General features: G+C 40.0%; 1 pseudogene; it reads right to left on the minus strand.

The window, feature by feature from the left end:
- Positions 1-549: 549 nt before the first annotated feature.
- Positions 550-822, minus strand: LOC114115234 (small ribosomal subunit protein eS27-like; annotated as a pseudogene).
- Positions 823-21,549: the final 20,727 nt, after the last annotated feature.

Genomic DNA, 21,549 nt, shown 5'->3' on the forward strand with positions numbered 1-21,549 from the left:
TTACAGTGGCAGAGAATTTAAATATTCATTTTTAAGCTGAAAAGAAACAAGAAGCTGAGGAATTATAGTGTATTACTTTATAGAGATAAAATGCTGAAAAGAGGTAGAGGAGCCAAGTTAAGTTCACCTCTTTTTCTCTGGTAAGAAGCAAAAGAATTTCCTAGAGGGCTGAGTTTTGAGTGCTTCAGGTAGATACTCTCAGGAGCACACAAATTTTTAAATGCAACATTCGTCCTAGATTTATTCAACAAAGTATCTCCTTTTATTCTGCCAATGTATAGAGCAATGTGAAGACTCAAGTGTCCTTCAGAAGTTTGTAGGTTCTGACTAGATTCTCCTTTTTACCCTGTATTGGCATCAACAGCTTTCCTCTTATTAAGGAGTCCTTATATTCAGCATCAGGGACTTCAGACTCAGAAATTGCCTTTATTTTATTTCAAATTGGCCCAAATGACTCTAGAGTCCACTCTTCTGGTTGCCCTGAATATGTGAGGTAAGAACTCCCTAGTAGTAAAATAAGACAGTTAACAGGATGTATCCAAAATATGTTTATTGGGATGGTTTCCCATTCATCTTGATGCCCCATCTGAAGGAGCATCCTTCTGTAAGCCTTTCTTTTCCTCCTATAGTCTGGCAGAGGACAGTAGAGCAGCCAACACACAAGACACTCTTTGTACCTGGCTAGACAGTGGTGATTTCATAGCCTCCTGGTCATTTCAGATTCATGAAATAGGAATTTGGGCTAGGTACCAGGCAGCACTTCTTGTGTTTCCTCTTCTCCTCTTATGGAGAGGGATGAAGCAGATCCTTTGTGAGAGGCATGTTCTCATAGGGAGGTTGTCACTGCCAGAAACCTTGGTATAAACTTTTAAAATGTTGTATTTCAATTAACATGTACAATACGTTGATGTGATGCATTTATATACTGCAGCTTGATTATCACTGTAGTGTTAACATCTCTATTATATCACATAATTATCATTTTTGTGATGAAAACATTTAAGATTTAGTCTCTTAGCAACTTTGAAGTACAGAACACAGTATTGTAGATGATAAATACGATGGTGTGCATTAGATTATCAGGACATAGCAATTGGTTTCAGGCTTGTACCCTTTAAACAACATCTCCCCAGGTCCCCCATCTCCCAGACCCTGTAACCACCATTATACTGCCTCAATAAGTTCACCTCTGGAGAGACAGACAACAAAACTAAGATACCTATGCTGAGCTTACATTGTTGTGAGGAATGGGGACAGAAGGGATAAAAAATAAATTTAAAAATTAAATTACTGGCATTCCCTGAAGATATTGTTGGTTCAGTCTTTAGACTACCACAATAAATGAAAACCATCAAATCAAATTATGTAATATTTTTGTTTCCCAGTGCATATAAAAGAGAAAAAGTTGGCTTAAAGCTCGCCATTCAGAAAACTAAGATCATGGCATCGAGTCCCATCATTTCATGGCAAATAGATGGGGAAACAGTGGCTGATTTTACTTTTCTTGGCTCCAAAATAACTGCAGATTGTGATTGCAGCCCCAAAATTAAGAGACGCTTACTCTTTGGAAGGAAAGTTATGACCAACCTAGAGAGCATATTGAAAAGCAGAGACATTACTTTGTCAACAAAGGTCCGTCTAGTCAAGGCTATGGTTTTTCCAGTGGTCATGTATAGATGTGAGAGTTGGACTATAAAGAAAGCTGCTGCTGCTACTGCTGCTAAGTTGCTTCAGTCGTGTCCAACTCTGTGCAATCCCATAGATGGAAGCCAACCAGGTTCCCTCATCCCTGGGAATCTACAGGCAAGAAAACTGGAGTGGGTTGCCATTTCCTTCTCCAATGGGTGAAAGTGAAGTCGCTCAGACATGTCCGACTCTTAGTGACCTCCTGGACTGCAGCCTACCAGGCTCTGCCACCCATAGGATTTTCCAGGCAAGAGTACTGGAATGGGATGCCATTCAGTTCAGTTCAGTTGCTCAGTCGTGTCCAACTCTTTGCGACCCCATGAATTGCAGCACGCCAGGCCTCCCTGTCCATCACCAACTCATGGAGTTCACTCAAACTCACGTCCATCTAATCAGTGATGCCATCCAGCCATCTCATCCTCTGTCATCCCTTTCTCCTCCTGCCCCCAATCCCTCCCAGCATCAGAGTCTTTTCCAATGAGTCAATTATTCTCATGAGGTGGCCAAAGTACTGGAGTTTCAGCTTTAGCATCATTCCTTCCAAAGAACACCCAGGACTGATCTTTAGAATGGACTGGTTGGATCTCCTTGCAGTCCAAGGGACTCTCAAGAGTCTTCTCCAACACCATGGTTCAAAAGCATCAATTCTTTGGCACTCAGCTTTCTTCACAGTCCAACTCTCACATCCATACATGACTACCGGAAAAACTACAGCCTTGACTAGACAGACCTTTGTTGGCAAAGTAAAGTCTTGGCTTCTTCGAAAGAAAGCTGAGTGCCGAAGAATTGATGCTTTTGAACTGTGGTGTTGGAGAAGACTCTTGAGAGTCACTTGGACTGCAAGAAGGTCCAAACAGTCCATCCTAGAGGAGATCACTCCTGGGTGTTCATTGGAAGGACTGATGCTGAAGTTGAAACTCCAATGCTTTGGCCACCTGATGCAAAGAACTGACTAACTGGAAAAGACCCTGATGCTGGGAAAGATTGAGGGCAGGAGGAGAATGGGACAACAGAGGATGAGATGGTTGGATCACATTATGGACTCAATGGACATGGGTTTTGGTGAACTCCAGGAGTTGGTGATGGACAGTGAGGCCTGGTGTGCTGTGGTTCATGGGGTCACAAAGAGTTGGACACAACTGAGCGACTGAACTGCATATAAAAGTTATGTTTACACTATACTGTAGCATATTTAAACATGCAACAGTATTATGTCTGAAAAGCAATGTACATACTTTAAATATTACTACAAAATGCTAGCCATCATCTGAGACTTCAGTAAGTCACTGTAGTAACAAAGATTATTGATCATAGATCACCATAACAAATATAACAATGAAAAAGTTTGAAATATTAAGAGAATTACCAAAATGTGATACAGAGACATGAAGTAATCAAATACTCCTGGGAAAAATACAGTGCCAGGAGACACTCAAAGCAGGGTTGTCACAACCTTCAATTTGTTTAAAAAAAAAAAAAAGGCAACATCTGAAAAGTGAAACAAAATGAGGTATACCTGTAGTCTGTTAGACATTAACAGTCATGAGAAAGAGGGAAAATTGAATAATGGCTGATAAGAAACAATAGAACAAAATGAGGCAAAGTGGGGTTGGGTTGGTGAACTAGAGTAGTCAATAAAGAATTGGTGTAGTTTTGAGAAGTAAGAACTATATAGAGATTCTTAAGACATTTCTAAATATTGAATACTAGGATTTACCTTCTTAACTTTCACATATAACATCAGTCAGTCAGTTAAGTTGCTCAATCATGTCTAACTTTTTGCGACCCCATGGACTGCAGCATGCCAGGCTTCCCTGTCCATCACCAACTCCCAGAGTTTACTCAGACTCATGACCATTGAGTCCATGATGCCATCCAACCACCTCATCCTCTGCTGTCCCCTTCTCCTCCTGCCTTCAATCTTTCCCAGTATCAGGATCTTTTCAAATGAGTCAGTTCTTCATATAGGGTGGCTTTAGCATCAGTCCTTCCAATGAATATTCAGGACTGACTTCCTTTAAGATGGACTGTTTGGATCACCTTGCAGTCCAAGGGACTCTCGAGAGTCTTCTCCAACACCACAGTTCGAAAGCACCAATTCTCAGTGCTCAGCTTTCTTTATAGTCCAACTCTCAAATCCATACATAGCTACTGGAAAAGCCATCGCTTTGACTAGATGGACTTTTGTTGCCAAAGTACTGCCTCTGCTTTTTAATATGCTGTCTAGGTTGGTCATAACATTCCTTCCAAGGAGTAAGCATCTTTTAATTTCATGGCTGCAGTCACCATCTGCAGTGATTTTGGAGCCCCTCCAAAAAATAAAGTCTGCCACTGTTTCCACTGTTTCCCCTCTATTTGCTAAGAAGTGAAGAGACTGGATGCCATTATCTTAGTTTTCTGAATGTTGAGTTTTAAGCCAACCTTTTACTCTCCTCTTTCACTTTCATCAAGAGGCTCTTTCGTTCTTCCTCATCTTCTGCTATGAGGGTGGTGCCGTCTGCATATTTGAGGTTATTGATACTTCTCCTGGAAATCTTGATTCCAGCTTGTGCTTCATCCAGCCCAGCATTTCTTGATATATAACATACATGTGTGCTAATTCACTTCAGTCCTGTTTGACTCTGTGACCCTATGGACTGTAGCCCACCAGGCTCCTCTGTCCATGAGATTATCCAGGCAAGAATACTGGTTTGGTGACAGGGGGTGGAGCGGGGGGGGCAGCCCTAAGATGGCGGAGGAATAGGACAGGAAGACCACTTTCTCCCCCACAAATTCATTGAAAGAACATTTGAAAGCTGAGCAAATTCCACAAAACAACTTCTGAATGCTGGCAGAGGACATCAGGTACCCAGAAAGGCAGCCTGTTATCTTTGAAAGGAGGTAGGACAAAATATAAAAGATAAAAAGAGAAACAAAAGAGTTAGGGACAGAGACCCATCCCAGAAAGGGAGTCTTAAAAGAGGAGAAGTTTCCAAACACCATGAAACCCTCTCACCATTGGGTCTGTGGGGAGTTTTGGAATCTCTGACAGCAACATAACTGGGAGGAAAAATAAATAAATAAATAAAACGACAGATTAGGTGCCTAACAGCAACTCCCAGCAGAGAAGTAGCCCAGATGCTTGCATACACCACTAGCAAGCGGGGGCTGAACAGGGAGGTATCAGCTGCATTGCTTAGGGTAAGGACCAGGCCTGAATGCCCTGAGGGCAATCTAAGGGAGCTAATATGAGATAGCAACCCAAACTGTGGGTTAGCCAGAGAGAGAGAGAGACAACTATCCTGCAAAAAGTCCTAACCTAAGGCACTGTCTGCCCGCTGACAGAACAAAGGACTAAGCGATTAACAAAGGAGAGCTAGCCGACTGCGAACCGGCCCATCCCCCCCGCTGGAGGCAGGGAGGCAGGTGTGGGACAGCCAGGGCCAGAAAGGGGCAATCTCAGCCCCAGAGACTGCATCCTCTACCAAACTGTAAGCAGGCTCCCAGTTGCTAACCAAGACTTCTTGGGATTCTGGATGGTTGACATCCACCAGGAGGGCCACAGCCAGAGATCAGCTCCCAGAAGAGACACATGGCACACCTGAGATGCGCACGCCTGCTGCCACCCAGGAAACCAAGCGGCTGGCACAGGGGAGGTGATAAGATGCACCCCCCCACACACACCCAAAACCTGGGGAGAGTTCGCTTGCAAAACACCTGGCTGCCTGAGCTGCTCAGATCTGGAAAAGGCACAAAATGCAGGCCCAACTGAGTCTGTGGCTTTGTGGATGCCCAAGAACCTGAACCTGAGTGGCTTAGATCTGGAAAGGGCACACAACCCAGGGCCCGCTTTAGACACTTCCCCTGCAGGGCAACCTAGATCCTGAGCAGTATAGACTGGGAAAGCATACATGCTGTGAGTAGAAGCAAACCCAGTGTGGCTGAGACACAGCAAGCACTCCCCACACATATCAGTGACATTTGTTTGCAGTGTTCCACACTCCCCACAACATGACTGAACAACTGAGCCTAAATAAGTGACCACCTAGGCCCTCTTGTGTCAGGGTGGAAATTAGACACTGAGTTCAGTTCGGTCACTCAGTTGTATCTGACTCTTTGTGACCCCATGAATTGCAGCACGCCAGGCCTCCCTGTCCATCACCAACTCATGGAGTTCACCCAAACTCACATCAATCAAGTCAGTGATGCCATCCAGCCATCTCATCCTCAGTCGTCCACTTCTCCTCCTGTCCCCAATCCCTCCCAGCATCAGAGTGTTTTCCAGTGAGTCAATTCTTCTCATGAGGTGGCCAAAGTACTAGAGTTTCAGCTTTAGCATCATTCCTTCCAAAGAAATCCCAGGGCTGATCTCCTTTAGAATGGACTGGTTGGATCTCCTTGCAGTCCAAGGGACTCTCAACAGTCTTCAACACCACGGTTCAAAAGCATCAATTCTTCGGTAGTCAGCTTTCTTCACAGTCCAACTCTCACATCCATACATGACCACTGGAAAAACCATAGCCTTGACTAGACAACTTTGTTGGCAAAGTAATGTCTCTGCTTTTGAATATGCTATCTAGGTTGGTCATAACTTTTCTTCCAAGGAGTAAGCGTCCTTTAATTTCATGGCTGAAGTCACCATCTGCAGTGAATTAGACACTGAAGAGACCTTCAAACAGAAGAAGCTAAAATGGGAACCGCTTTGGAAGTGACAGGTGCAACAGATTAAAACCCTCTAGTTAGCACCGACTACATTGGAAGGGGCCTATAGATCATGAGAAGTATAAGCTGGAACAATAAACAAAATGAAACTGAACTAACCCCACACTGCCTGAAACAGCTCCAGAGAAATTCCTAGATATATTTTTACTATTATCATTTTTTAATTTTTTTAAATTTTTAAGTCCTCTATTACTTCTTTATTTTTTTAATTTAATTTATTTTAATTGGAGGCTAATTACTTTACAATATTGTATTGGTTTTGCCATACATCAACATGAATCCACCACGGGTGTACATGTGTACCCCATCCTGAACCCCCCTCCCACCTCCTTCCCCGTACCATCCCTCTGAGTCATCCCAGTGTACCAGCTCCAAGCATCCTGTATCCTACATAGAACCTGGACTGGCGATTAGTTTCTTATATGATATTATACATGTTTCAGTGCCATTCTCCCAAATCATCCCACCCTCTCCCTCTCCCACAGAGTCCAAAAGACTGTTCTATACATCTGTGTATCTTTTGCTATCTCACATACAGGGTTATCGTTACAATCTTTCTAAATTTCATATATATGCGTTAGTATACTGTATCGGTGTTTTTCTTTCTGGCTTACTTCACTCTGTATAATCAGCTCCAGTTTCATCCACCTCATTAGAACTGATTCAAATGTATTCTTTTTAATGGCTGAGTAATACTCCATTGTGTATATGTACCACAGCTTTCTTATCCATTCATCTGCTGATGGATATCTAGGTTGCTTCCATGTCCTGGCTATTATAAACAGTGCTGTGAGACATGTGTACCACAATATTACTCCTGTGATTTTCATTTTTATAACCTGCTATTACCTTGCAAAAAGAAGACCCTATTTTTAAAGCAAACTTTATACATATTTTTTATAATCTTTGTGATTTTGTTTGTTTTTTTAATACTGTACTTTTGAGAGTCTAACCTCTACTCTAGATTTTTAATCTTTGCTTTTGGTATTTGTTATCAATTTTGTACCTTTAAAAACTCAATCTTCAGTACCCATTTTTGCTTGGGAGCATGATTACTGGCTCGACTGCTCTTTCCCCCTTTTGACTCTCCTTTTTCTCCCCCAGGTCACCTCTATCTCCTCCCTCCCCCTTCTCTTCTCTACCCAACAATGTGAATCTCTTTGTGTGTTCCAGGCTGTAGAGAACACTTAGGGAACTAATTACTGGCTAGATCTGTCTCTCTCCTTTTGATTCCCCCTTTTCTACTCCTGGTCACCTCGATCTCCTTTCTCCCTCTTCTCTTCTCTATGTAACTCTCTGAGAGGTCCAGGAGGTGGAGAGCACATAAGGAATTGATTACTGGCTAGACTGCTCTCTCCCCTTTTGATTCCCCCTCTTCTCCTCCAGGTCACCTCTATCTCTCTCCTCCCTCTTCTCTTATTCATGTAACTCTATGAACCTCTCTGGATGTCCCTCACTGTGGAAAATCTTTTTCACCTTTAACCTAGATGTTTTATCCTTAGTGCTGTATGGATGGAGAAGTCTTGAGTCTATTGTAAGAATAAGACTGAAAACCAAAGGCAGGAGGCTTAAGTCCAAATCCTGAGAACACCAGAGAACTCCTGACTCTAGGGAACATTAACCAATGAAACCTCATCCAAAAGCCTCCATACCTACACTGAAAATAAGCACCACCCAAGACCCAACAAGTCTCAGAACAAGACATACCATGCAAATTCTCCAGCAATGCAGGAACATAGCCCTGAGCTTCAAAATACAGGCTGCCCAAAGTCACACCAAACCCACAGACATCTCAAAACTCACTACTGGACACTGCATTGCACTCCAGAGAGAAGAAATCCAACTCTACCCACCAGAACACTGATGCAAGCTTCCCTAAACAGGAAACCTTGACAAGCCACTTGTCCAACCCCACCCATAGCGAGGAACCTCCACAATACAGAAGAACCAAGAACTGCCAGAATACAGAAATGCCACCCCAAACACAGCAATCAAAACAAGATTAAAAGGCATAGAAATACTCAGCAGGTAAAGGAACATGATACAAGACCACCAAACCAAACAAAAGAGGAGGAGATAAGGGGTCTGCCTGAAAAAGAATTCATAATAATGATAGTAAAAATGATCCAAAATCTTGAAAGTAAAATGGAGTTACAGATAAATAGCCTGGAAACAAGGATTGAGAAGATGCAAAAATGTTTAACAAGGACCTATAAGAAATTTAAAAAAAAAGAGTCAATACATAATGAATAATGCAATAAATGAGATCAAAAACACTCTGGAGGGAACCAACAGTAGAACAACAGAGGCAGAAGACAGGATAAGCGAGGTAGAAGATAGAATGGTAAAATTACATGAAATAGAGAGAAAAAAGAAAAAAATAATTAAAAGAAATGAGGACAACCTCAGAGACCTCTGGGACAATATTTAATGCCCCAACATTAGAATCACAGGAGTCCCAGAAGAAGAAGACAAAAGAAAGGCCATGAGAAAATACTTGAGGAGATAATAGTTGAAAACGTCCCTAAAATGGGGGAGGAAATAGCCACCCAAGTCCAAGAAACCCAGAGAGTCCCAAACAGGATAAACCCAAGATGAAACACCCCAAGACACATATTAATCAAATTAACAAAGATCTAACACAAAGAACAAATATTAAAAGCAGCAAGGGAAAAACAACAAATAACACACAAGGGGATTCCCATAAGGATAATAGCTGATCTTTCAACAGAAACTTTTCACGCCAGGAGGGAATGGCAAGACATACTTAAAGTGATGAAAGAAAATAACCTACAGCCCAGATTACTGTACCCAGCAAGGATCTTATTCAAATATGAAGGAGAAATCAAAAGCTTTACAGACAAGCAAAAGCTGAGAGAATTCAGCATCACCAAGCCAGCTCTCCAACAAATGCTAAAGGATCTTCTCCAGACAGGAAACACAAAAAGAGTGTACAAACTCAAACCCAAAATAATAAAGTAAATGGCAATGGGATCATACTTATCAATAATTGCCTTAAATGTAAATGGGTTGAAGGCCCCAACCAAAAGACAAAGACAAAGAATGGGTACAAAAACAAGACCCCTATATATGTTGTCTACAAGAGAGACCCACCTCAAAACAAGGGACACTTACAGACTAAAAGTGAAGGGCTGGGAAAAGATAATCCATGCAAACAGAGACCAAAAGAAAGCAGGAATCACAATACTCATATCAGATAAAATAGACTTTAAAATAAAGGCTGTGAACAGAGACAAAGAAGGACACTACATAATGATCAAAGGATCAGTCCAAGAAGAAGATACAACAATTATAAATATATATACACCCAACATAGCAGCACTACAATATGTAAGGCAAAAGTTATCAAGTATGAAAGGGAAAATTAATAATAACACAATAATAGTGGGAGACTGCCGCGAGCCAGCACAGGAGATCCCACCCATGACAAGGTCATGTGGAAGAGAACTGTTAAGCAAGGCTTCAGGACTCAAGGGGCTCCCTAGACCTGCTCAAGCATCTACCCCAAAACCAGAATCTGTCTGTCTTACTATTTTGTGCCTTTCACCAACTCTCCTGACATACAGGGGGCCATCCCCGACCATCTTTCTCTGGAGAAAATCAACTTAGGGCTCTAGCTAGTGAGTCTCCTGGACATGAGAGAAATATTTCAAATCAAACCTCCTCTATTGGCATTCTAGCTTGCTTGACAGGTTTATCCAGACTCTTGCAGCTATGCTTGTGATTATTCACAGCCTCCCAACTGTGAGAGGTACGGGAAGCCTAAAACATAGAGCCTTTCAAAGAGTTAAAAGTTATTAGAGTAGTGCTGGTGTAGGATTTCATTATTGGGCCAATGCTTGTTGCTAAGTTCCCATATCTCTTATCCACCGTGCACCTGAGAATGCATTAGTTAACACAGCTGGAATGTAAGAAAAACAAGTGTAGCCTTGAAACTAACCACATCAGACCTTTGAGCTAATTGGTTCTTTCTTGTAACTCACTGCACCTTTGCTCCGTGAGAAATGTAACTGTGTTTAGCATTTTCTGAGGCTGACATAGATTAGAAATATAAAGAAAAAAAACATTTCAAGGGAAAATAAGTTTTCTGGTTGAGCAGCCTTTATCAAAAGCGGGTCATAAAATGTTCACAGGCCTCCAAGGCCAGAAGATAATGTACACAATATTGTTTATGGGAAAGGTATGCAGAAAAAATCCTGGTTTTGATAAAGACAAAACAGATGTAATGTTTGGGCTGACTCTGTATGACTTTGCATCTTTCATTTCCTTCTATGTACAAGTTAAGGTATAAAAGCTTCCCTGAAAAATAAAGTGACGGACCAGGATCAGTTCCACAAAAGCTTAGTTCCCCCATGTTTTTCTTTCTTTCTTTCCTTCTCTCCCCTATTTTCTTATCAGCAACATTCTTTCCTTATCTCTCTCTAAATCTCTTTGCCAATGCCATTTCTCCTTCAGGTTCCCCTGGATCCTGTGGGGGCTGGACCCCAGCAGGACACTTTAATACCACACTCACACCTATGGATAGATCAACTAAACAGAAAAATAACAAGGAAACACAAACCTTAAATGATACAATGGACCAGTGAGACCTAATTGAGATCTATAGGACACTTCACCCCAAAACAATGAATTTTACCTTTCTTTCAAGTGCACACGGAACCTTCTCCAGGATAGATCACATACTGGGCCATAAATTTTGCCTTGGTAAATTCAAAAAAATTGAAATTATTCCAAGCATTTTTTCTGACCACAATGCAGTAAGATTAGATCTCAATTACAGGAGAAAAACTATTAAAAATTCCAACATTTGGAAGCTGAACAACACTCTTCTGAATAACCAACAAATGACAGAAGAAATCAAAAAGAAATCAAAATATGCACAGAAAGAAATGAAAATGAAAACAAAACAACCCAAAACCTACGGGACAGTGTAAAAGCAGTGCTGAGAGGAAGGTTCATAGCAATACAGGCTTACCTCAAGAAATAAGAAAAAAGTCAAATAAATAACTTAACTCTATACCTGAAGTAACTAGAAAAGGAAGAAATAAAGAACCCCAGGGTTACTAGAAGGAAAGAAATCTTTAAAAAATAGGGCAGAAATAAATGCAAAAGAAATAAAAGAGACCATAGCAAAAATCAACAAAACTAAAAGTTGGTTCTTTGAGAAGATATATAAAATTGACAAACCATTAGCCAGACTCATCAAGAAACTAAGGGAAAGAATCAAATCAACAAAATTAGAAATGAAAATGGAGAAATCACAACAGACAACACAGAAATACAAAGGATCATAAGAGACTACTATCAGCAACTATATGCCAATAAAATGGACAACGTGGAAGAAATGGACAAATTCTTAGAAAAGTATAACTTTCCGAAACTGAACCAGAAAGAAATAGAAAATCTTAACAGACCCATCACAAGCACAGAAATCAAAACTGTAATCAGAGATCGTCCAGCAAACAAAATCCCAGGACCAGACGGCCTCACAATTGAATTCTACCAAAAATTTACAGAAGAGCTAATTAAAGACGCTTACTCCTTGGAAGAAAAGTTATGACCAACCTAGATAGTATATTCAAAAGCAGAGACATTACTTTGCCAACAAAGGTCCATCTAGTCAAGGCTATGGTTTTTCCAATGGTCATGTATGGATGTGAGAGTTGGACTGTGAAGAAAGCTGAGTGCAGAAGAATTGATGCTTTTGAACTGTGGTGTTGGAGAAGACTCTTGAGAGTCCCTTGGACTGCAAAGAGATCCAACCAGTCCATTCTGAAGGAGATCAGCCCTGGGATTTCTTTGGAGGGAATGATGCTGAAGCTGAAACTCCAGTACTTTGGCCACCACATGTGAAGAATTGATTCGTTGGAAAAGACTCTGATGCTGGGAGGGATTGGAGGCAGGAGGAGAAGGGGACGACAGAGGATGAGATGGCTGGATGGCATCACTGACTCGATGGACATGAGTTTGAGTGAACTCCGGGAGTTGGTGATGGACAGGGAGGCCTGGCGTGCTGTGATTCATGGGGTTGCAAAGAGTCAGACACGACTGAGTGACTGAACTGAACTGAATGCCTATCCTACTCAAACTCTTCCAGAAAATTGCAGAGGAAGGTAAACTCCAAACTCATTCTATGAGGCCACCATCACCCTAATACCAAAACCAGACAAAGATGCCGCAAAAAAAGAAAACTACAGGCCAATATCACAGATGAACATAGATGTAAAAATCCTGAACAAAATCCTAGCAAACAGAATCTAACAACATATTAAAAAGATCATACATCATGATCAAGGGGACTTTATCCCAGGGATGCAAGGATTCATCAATATCTGCAAATCAAACAATGTAATACACCACATTAACAAATTGAAAGATAAATACCATATGATTATCTCAATAGAGGCAGAGAAAGCCTTTAACAAAATTCAACATCCATTTATGGTTTAAAAAAAAAAAAACTCCAGCAAGCAGGAATAGAATGAACATATCTCAGCATAATAAAAGCTATATATGACAAACCCACAGCAAACATTATCCTCAATGGTGAAAAATTGAAGCATTTCCCCTAAAGTCAGGAACAAGACAAGGGTGCCCACTCTCACCATTACTATTCAACATAATTTTGGAAGTTTTAGCCACAGCAATCAGAAGAGAAAAAGAAATAAAGGAAATCCAGATTGGGAAAGAAGAAGTAAAACTTTCACTACTTGCAGATGACATGATCCTCTACATAGAAAACCCTAAAGATTCCACCAGAAAAGTACTAGAGCTAACCAATGAATACAGTAAAGTTGAAGGATATAAAACCAACATACAGAACTCCCTTGCATTCCTATACACTAACAATGAGAAAACAGAAAGAGAAATTAAGGAAAAAATTCCATTCACCATTGCAATGAAAAGAATAAAATACTCAGGAATATATCTACCTAAAGAAACAAAAGACCTATATATAGAAAGCTATGAAAGACTGATGAAAGAAATCAGAGAGGACACAAATAAATGGAGAAGTATATCATGTTCATGGACTGGAAGAATCAATATAGTAAAGATGAGTATACCGCCCAAAGCAATCTATAGATTCAACGCAATCCCTATCAAGCTACCAATGGTATTTTTCACAAAACTAGAACAAATAACTTCACAATTTGTATGGAAATACAAAAAACCTCAAATACCCAAAGCAATCTTGAGAAAAAAGAATGGAACTGGAGGAATCAACCTGTCTGACTTCAGGGTCTACTACAGTTCAGTTCAGTTGCTTAGCCTTGTCCGCCTCTTTGCAACCCCATGAATCGCAGCACACTAGTCCTCCCTGTCCATCACCAACTCCCGGAGGTCACTCATACTCATGTCCATCGAGTCAGTGATGCCATCCAGCCATCTCATCCTCTGTCGTCCCTTTCTCCTCCTGCCCCCAATCTCTCCCAGCATCAGAGTCTTTTCCAATGAGTCAACTCTTCCCATGAGGTGGCCAAAGTATTGGAGTTTCAGCTTTAGCACCAGTCCTTCCAAAAAACACCCAGGACTGATCACCTTTAGAATGGACTGGTTGAATCTCCTTGCAGTCCAAGGGACTCTCAAGAGTCTTCTCCAACACCACAGTTCAAAAGCATCAATTCATCAGTGCTCAGCTTTCTCCAGAGTCCAACTCTCACATCCATACATGACCACTGGAAAAATCATACTACAAAGTATGATTTTTTGGCTATTCTACAAACCTATACAAAGTATGGTACTGGCACAAAGACAGAAATATAGATCAATGGAACAAAAGAGAAAGCCCAGAGATAAATCCATGCACCTATGGACATCTTTTCTTTGGCAAAGGAAGCAAGAATATACAATAGAGAAAAGATAATCTCTTTAACAAGTGGTGCTGGGAAAACTTGTCAACCACCTTTAAAAGAATGTAACTAGAACACTTTCTAACACCATACACAAAAGCAAACTCAAGATGGATTAAAGATCTAAATGTAAGACCAGAAACTATAAAACTCCTAGAGGAAAACATAGGCAAAACATTTTCTGACATAAATCACAGCAAGATCCTCTATGACCCACCTCCCAGAGTAATGGAAATAAAAGCAAAAATAAACAAATGGGACCTAATTAAACTTAAAAGCTTCTGCACAACGAAGGAAACTATAAGCAAGGTGAAAAGACAGCCTTCAGAATGGGAGAAAATAATAGCAAATGAAGCAACTGACAAAGAACTAATTTCAAAAATAAACAAGCAGTTCCTGCAGCTCAATTCCAGAAAATAAATGACCCAATCAAAAAATGGGTCAAAGAACTAAATAGACATTTCTTCAAAGAAGCCATACAGGTGGCTAATAAACACATGAAAAGATGCTCAACATCACTCATTATCAGAGAAATGCAAATCACAACCACAATGAGTTACCCCCTCACACGGATCAGAATGGCTGCTATCCAAAAGTCTACAAACAATAAATACTGGAGAGGATGTGGAGAAAAGGGAACCCTCCTACACTGTTGGTTGGAATGCAAACTAGTACAGCTACTATGGAGAACAGTGTGGAGATTCCTTAAAAACTGGAAATAGAACTGCCAAATGACCCAGCAATCCCACTGCTGGGCATACAAACTGAGGAAACCAGAATTGAAAGAGACACGTGTATCCCAATGTTCATCGCAGTCTGTTTATAATAGCCAGGACATGGAAGCAACCTAGATGTCCATCGGCAGACAAATGGATAAGAAAGCCTTGATACACATAGACAATGTAATAATACTCAGCCATTAAAAAGAATACATTTGAATCAGTTCCAAATAGGTGGATGAAACTGGAGCCTATTATACAGAGTGAAGTAAGCCAGAAAGAAAAACACCAATACAGTATACTAACACATATATATGGAGCTTAGAAAGATTGTAATGATAACCCTATATATGAAACAGCAAAAGAGACACAGATGTATAGAACAGTCTTTTGGACTCTGTGGAAGAAGGCGAGGACAGGATGATTTCAGAGAATAGCACTGAAACATGTATATTATCTTATGAGTAACAGATCACCAGTCCAGGTTTGATGCATGAGACAGGGTGCTCAGGGCTGGTGCACTGCGATGACCCAGATGGATGGGATGGGGAAGGAGGTGGGAGGGGAGTTCCGAATGGGGAATACATATATGTACATGGATGATTCATGTCAATGTATGGCAAAAACCACTACAATATTGTGAAGTAATTAGCCTCCAATTAAAATAAATAAATAAATAAATAAAAAGAATACTGATGTGGGTTGCCATGCCCTCCTCCAGGGGTTCTTCAAGAACCAGGCATCAAACTCTCATATCTTGCCTTCTCAGGCAAGTTCTTTACCACAAGTGCCACCTGGAAGGCCCCCATATAGCATACTGCAGTGTTAGTAATATCTATCATGTTGCACATTACATCTCCAATATTCATATATACCTGAAAGTTTGCAGTACCTTTTGATGGTCTTCATCCAATTTTTATTTCCCTCATATGAGATGATGGATGTTCCCTAAATATAATGTGATAATTATATAAAGATCATTATGCTCTATACCTTAAACTTACATACTACTGTTAAGTCAATTATATCTAAAAACTGGAAGAAAAACTACTGCATTTTACAATCATCAAAATAGTTAAAATTCTACAGTGTTGCTTCTGTTCCAACTCTTTTGCAACCCCATGAACTGTAGCCATGTCCATGGGATTTCCCAGGCAAAGATACTGGAGTGAGTTGCCATTTTCTTCTCCAGGGGATCTTCCTGACCCAGAGATCAAGCCCATGTCTCCTGCATCGCAGGTAGATTCTTTACTGCTGAACCACCAAGGAAGCCCAAAATTCTACATTATTGTATATAATATGTGAGTGAGTGAAAGTTGTTCAGTTGTTTCTGACTCTTTGCGACTCCATGAGCTATACAGTCCATGGAATTGTCTAGGTCAGAATACTGGAGTGGGTAGTCTTTCCCTTCTCCAGGGGATCTTCCCAACCCAGGGATCAAATCCAAGCCTCCCACATTGCAGGCGGATTCTTTACCAGCTGAACCACAAGGGAAACCCATATAATATAATTATGTTTTATAATAGAAATTCAACTTATACAAACATAAACAAAATTGGAAGGTAATACTGTAAAAAGGATTTGTGTCTTTTAAGCAACATGAAAAGTACATATGAAAAATAGATTTAAATACTTCAACATAATATAAAATGAATAGAGGATATATTCTCCAAAAAAAAAGAACTATAGATGAGTTATAAGCATTATGTAGAATATGGATATACATAAATGAAAAATTGTGAATTGCAATTATAGGATATTCCTTTTTACATATAAAAATTTGCAAATAACTTTTAAAAGCCCATAGTCAATGTTGGGAAATATTTTGTGATAAGCTAGTATGCACTCAGAGAAGGCAATGGCAACCCACTCCAATATTCTTGCCTGGAAAATCCCATGGACAGAGAAGCTTGGTAGGCTACAGTCCATGGGGTCACTAAGAGTCAGACACGACTGAGCGACTTCACTTTCATTTTTCACTTTGATGCATTGGAGAAGGAAATGGCAACCCACTCCAGTGTTCTTGCCTGGAGAATCCCAGGGACGGAGGAGCCTGGTGGGCTGCCGTCTATGGGGTCACACAGAATCGGACACAACTGAAGTGACGCAGCAGCAGCAGCAGCAGCAGCAGCATGTGCTACTCATTACAGTAGGATACAGCTTTCTGGAAAGCAATGTATATATAAAGAGTCCTTATATGATAAACATAATGATTCAAACATTTTTCACAAAAAGTACTTAACAGAATATGCTCACAACATAAAATAAAATAAAAAATCCAAGTCACAAAATGATCTCGTTTGTACAATGCATGTAAATGTTTGTGAAAATAAACAGAGATGAAATACACATGACTCTAGAATTCACAGTTTCATTTATTTATATGAATAAATTCTTTCAGTTCTCATCTAATGAGACCATGCCTTAGGAGTTATAATATAAGAGGGAATTAAGAGTGACCAACAATAGCCAACTGCCTAGCATCCAAAGTACAACACAGATTTATCTATTCTGAATTTCATATTACATGTGTTATGTGCAAAGTGAAGTGAAAGTCACTCAGTCGTGTCAGATTCTTTGCAATCCCATGGACTGTAGCCCACTAGGCTCCTTTGTCTATGGAACTTCCCAGGCAAGAATAATGGAATCGGTTGCCATTTTCTTCTCCATATGTGTAATACTTCTTGTCAATTTGGAAATTTTTCCATTTGTCCTCCAGAGAAATTTACAACAAACAATTTATAACAAAATTACCTTTTGTGAATGATTAAATTTACAACAAACAACAAATCAACAAAAATCAGTGACTAAATTGCAGAAATTTACAAAAAAAAAATCAGTGATTAAATTGAAGGACTAAAATAAAGAGATCATTTTACTTTATGCACACACTAAGGGAATTAATCTGGCAGAAGTTCAGCTCTATTACCAGGACAACACTGCTGCCCTGAATAATTCTGCTTCTTTATATACTTAGAAAATAAAAATAAAAGATTTAGAGAAGCGTTTCAGTGAGGGCCCTAGGCAGTAATAAAAAACTTTACATTGGGCATACAAACATTAACTTTAAAAATATTAATGAAAATTCAAAAGGCTATCAATTTGTGATACGATATATTTAGAAAACATGGAACTTAATTAACAAATGTGATTCAAGGAAAAACAACCAGCCTACAAAGAGTGAAGTCACCACTGCAAATAAGGGCTAAGAGCTTTAAGAAGCATTTCTATTTTTGTTATGTAAGTTTTATCATGTAAGTTTGGTTTAGCTGATAAGTAGATATGAAAGATTTTATTTCTGAGCTAAAGAGACTCAGAAAAGTGGATTAGAGGCTAGAATAAGCAACCAATAGGGAGAAAACTTGTTCATTAACATACACGATCTGCAGTTTGGCAATTATCAATGAATGAATTGATAAGCTTATCAATTACCATAGCTTTGGTTTTATAGGTCTAGGGCAGTTCCCAGTAGATGCTGCTGCTGCTGCTGCTGCTGCTAAGTCGCTTCAGTCATGTCCGACTCTCTGCGATCCCATAGACGGCAGCCCACCAGGCTCCGCCGTCCCTGGGATTCTCCAGGCAAGAACACTGGAGTGGGTTGCCATTTCCTTCTCCAATGCATGAAAGTGAAAAGTGAAAGTGAAGTCACTCAGTCGTGTCTGACTCCCAGCGACCCCATGGACTGCAGCCTACCAGGCTCCTCCGTCCATGGGATTTTCCAGGCAAGAGTACTGGAGTGGGGTGCCATCAGCTTCTCCGCCAGTAGATGTTACAATACTAAAAAGAGAAAGAACATAGCTCAGTCGTATCAGACTCTTTGCGACCCCATGGACTATACAGTCCATGGAATTCTCCAGATCAGAATACTGGAGTGGATAGCCTTTCCATTCTTCAGGGGATCTTCCCAACCCAGGGATCAAACCCATGTCTCCTGCATTGCAGGCAGATTTTTACCAGCTGAGCCATAAGGGAAGCCCACTATACTAATAATGCAAAGTTTATTTTGGTGTCAAATTAATTTTAATACCTCCATAAATTACATTTGCTATAAGTTTGTAGGTTAATTAAAGGCCTAAAGGGATCAATTAAACTAGTGCATTATGTAGTAGAAACTATATGCACAGACGATATCTTTTTTAAAAGTCACACTGATAACAAGAAAATGTTAATGTAACTTTTTGGATCTTTTAATAAACTCTATTCATCTTTAGATAATTTTCCTTCAGAAAATGCTTATATTACTCATTTCACTTCCTACCTTTTCCAAACATTTTCACAAATCTTTCTACAAGAGTTTGTTTTTTTTCTTTTTGTATAACTCTGCATAATAAAAGACTTACGTTAGCCAAGTAAATTTTCAGCAGGAAGTTGTTAAAAAACAAACTACCTAAAAGAAAGGAGCAACTGTTCTGGAAATCAAGGCCAACTTCATTAAAAGTAAACAGTCCTAGAGTTGAAGTTCAGTTCAGTCACTTAGTCATGTCTGACTCTGCGACCCCATGAATCACAGCACTCCAGGCCTCCCTGTCCATCACCAACTCCCAGAGTTCACTCAAACTCTTGTCCATCAAGTCGGTGATGCCATCCAGCTGTCTCATCCTCTGTCATCCCCTTCTCCTCCTGCCCTCAATCGCTCCCAGCATCAGGGTCTTTTCCAATGAGTCAACCCTTCACATGAGGTGGCCAAAGTATTGAAGTTTCAGCTTCAGTCTCAGTTCTTCCAATGAATACCCAGGACTGATCTCCTTTAGGATGGACTGTTTGGATCACCTTGCAGTCCAAGGGACTCTCAAAAGTCTTCTCCAACACCACAGTTCAAAAGCATCAATTCTTTCGCACTCAGCTTCGTTCACAGTCCAACTCTCACATCCATACAAGAACACCGGAAAAACCAGAGCCTTGACTAGACGGGCCTTTGTTGGCAAAGTAATGTCTATGCTTTTCAGTATGCTATCTAAGTTGGTCATAACTTTCCTTCCAAGGAGTAAAGGTCTTTTAATTTCACGGCTGCAATCACCATCTGTAGTGATTTTGGAGCTCAAAAAAATAAAGTCTGACACTGTTTCCATTGTTTCCCCATCTATTTCCCACGAAGTTATGGGGCCAGATGCCATGATCTTAGTTTTCTGAATGTTGAGCTTTAGCCAACTTTTTCCAAATGCAAATATTGGCCTTGTTGTATACTAGTGAAAAGAAACCATAGGGGCATAGAGAAAATAAATTGTTGAATGTCTGCTGCCTAAATCAGCACTGTTGGGCAATGCATATTAATCTCTTATTCAGTCCTCAAAGTATTATTTCTAATATACAAATATAGATCTAAGACTCACTGTCTAGACAATGTGATCAAGATCACTTGAAGTGATGTGTTAGTCCCTCAGTCATGTCAGACTCTTTGTAACCCCATGGACAGGGGCTTGCCAGGCTCTTCCATCCGTGGGATTTTCCAGGTAAGAATACTGGAGTGGGTTGCTGTTTCCTTCTCTAGGGGATCTTCCTGACCCAGGGATTGAACCCAGGTCTTCTGAATTCCAGGCAGATTCTTTACCATCTGAGCCACCAGGGAAGCTCAAGATTACCAAGTTAATGGATAATAAGACCAAGTTTTCAATCCAAACCTCTCTAGTCCAAATGATATTCATATAAAACATGGTTCAGACCAAAGACTGAGGGAAAAAAATACAAACAGATGCCAGTAAGCAAGGTGTGTTTAGGGATTAATGCGGTCACCAAAGGATGTGGAAGCTGCCTGGAGGGGCTTCCAGTGAACTTAAACTATTTTTATTTTGCTCTTACTTACATATTTTATATTTGTACATTTTTACCAGTTCTTTGTACCTGTGGCTCTTACATAACTATAAAACAAATCAAATATACAAATAAATAATATTATAAAAGAAAAACACCTACAGGGAAAAATAAACATGTAGTGTTTTACATTTTTTCAGATACAGTTTTACTTGCTGTATAAACATATACACATAGACATGTATGTGTATTTATATAGAAGTTTTATAATTTAGACATATACATAGATTTTTGAATAGACTTAAATGTTATAGGCATTTGTTAGAGAACATTTAAGTATCCTAATTTCCTCAAACAAGTTCGGACAACATGAATTTTCAGATTCCTTGCAGCATTATACATCCTATTATCTGAATTGATTGGTTGTTGTGTATTTTGTTTTTTGTATTTGTTATCAATTTTGTACCTTTAAAAACCCAATCTTTAGTACCCATTTTGTTTGGGAGCAAGATTACTGGCTTGACTGCTCTCTCCCCTTTGGACTCTCCTTTTTCTCTCCCAGGTCACCTCTATCTGCTCCCTCCACCTTCTCTTCTCTACCCAACTCTGTGAATCTCTTTGTGTGTTCCAGACTGTGGAGAACACTTAAGGAACTGATTGCATGCTGGATCTGTCTCTCTCCTTTGATTCACCCTCTTCTGCTCCTGGTGACCTCAATCTCCCACCTCCTTCTTCTCTTCTCCATGTAACTCTATGAACCTCTCTGGGTGTCCCTCACTGTGGAGAAACTTTTCATCTTTAACATAGATGTTTTATCATTGATG

The sequence above is a fragment of the Ovis aries genome, chromosome 2, assembly GCF_016772045.2.
Source record: "Ovis aries strain OAR_USU_Benz2616 breed Rambouillet chromosome 2, ARS-UI_Ramb_v3.0, whole genome shotgun sequence".
NCBI classification, from domain to species: Eukaryota; Metazoa; Chordata; class Mammalia; order Artiodactyla; family Bovidae; genus Ovis; species Ovis aries.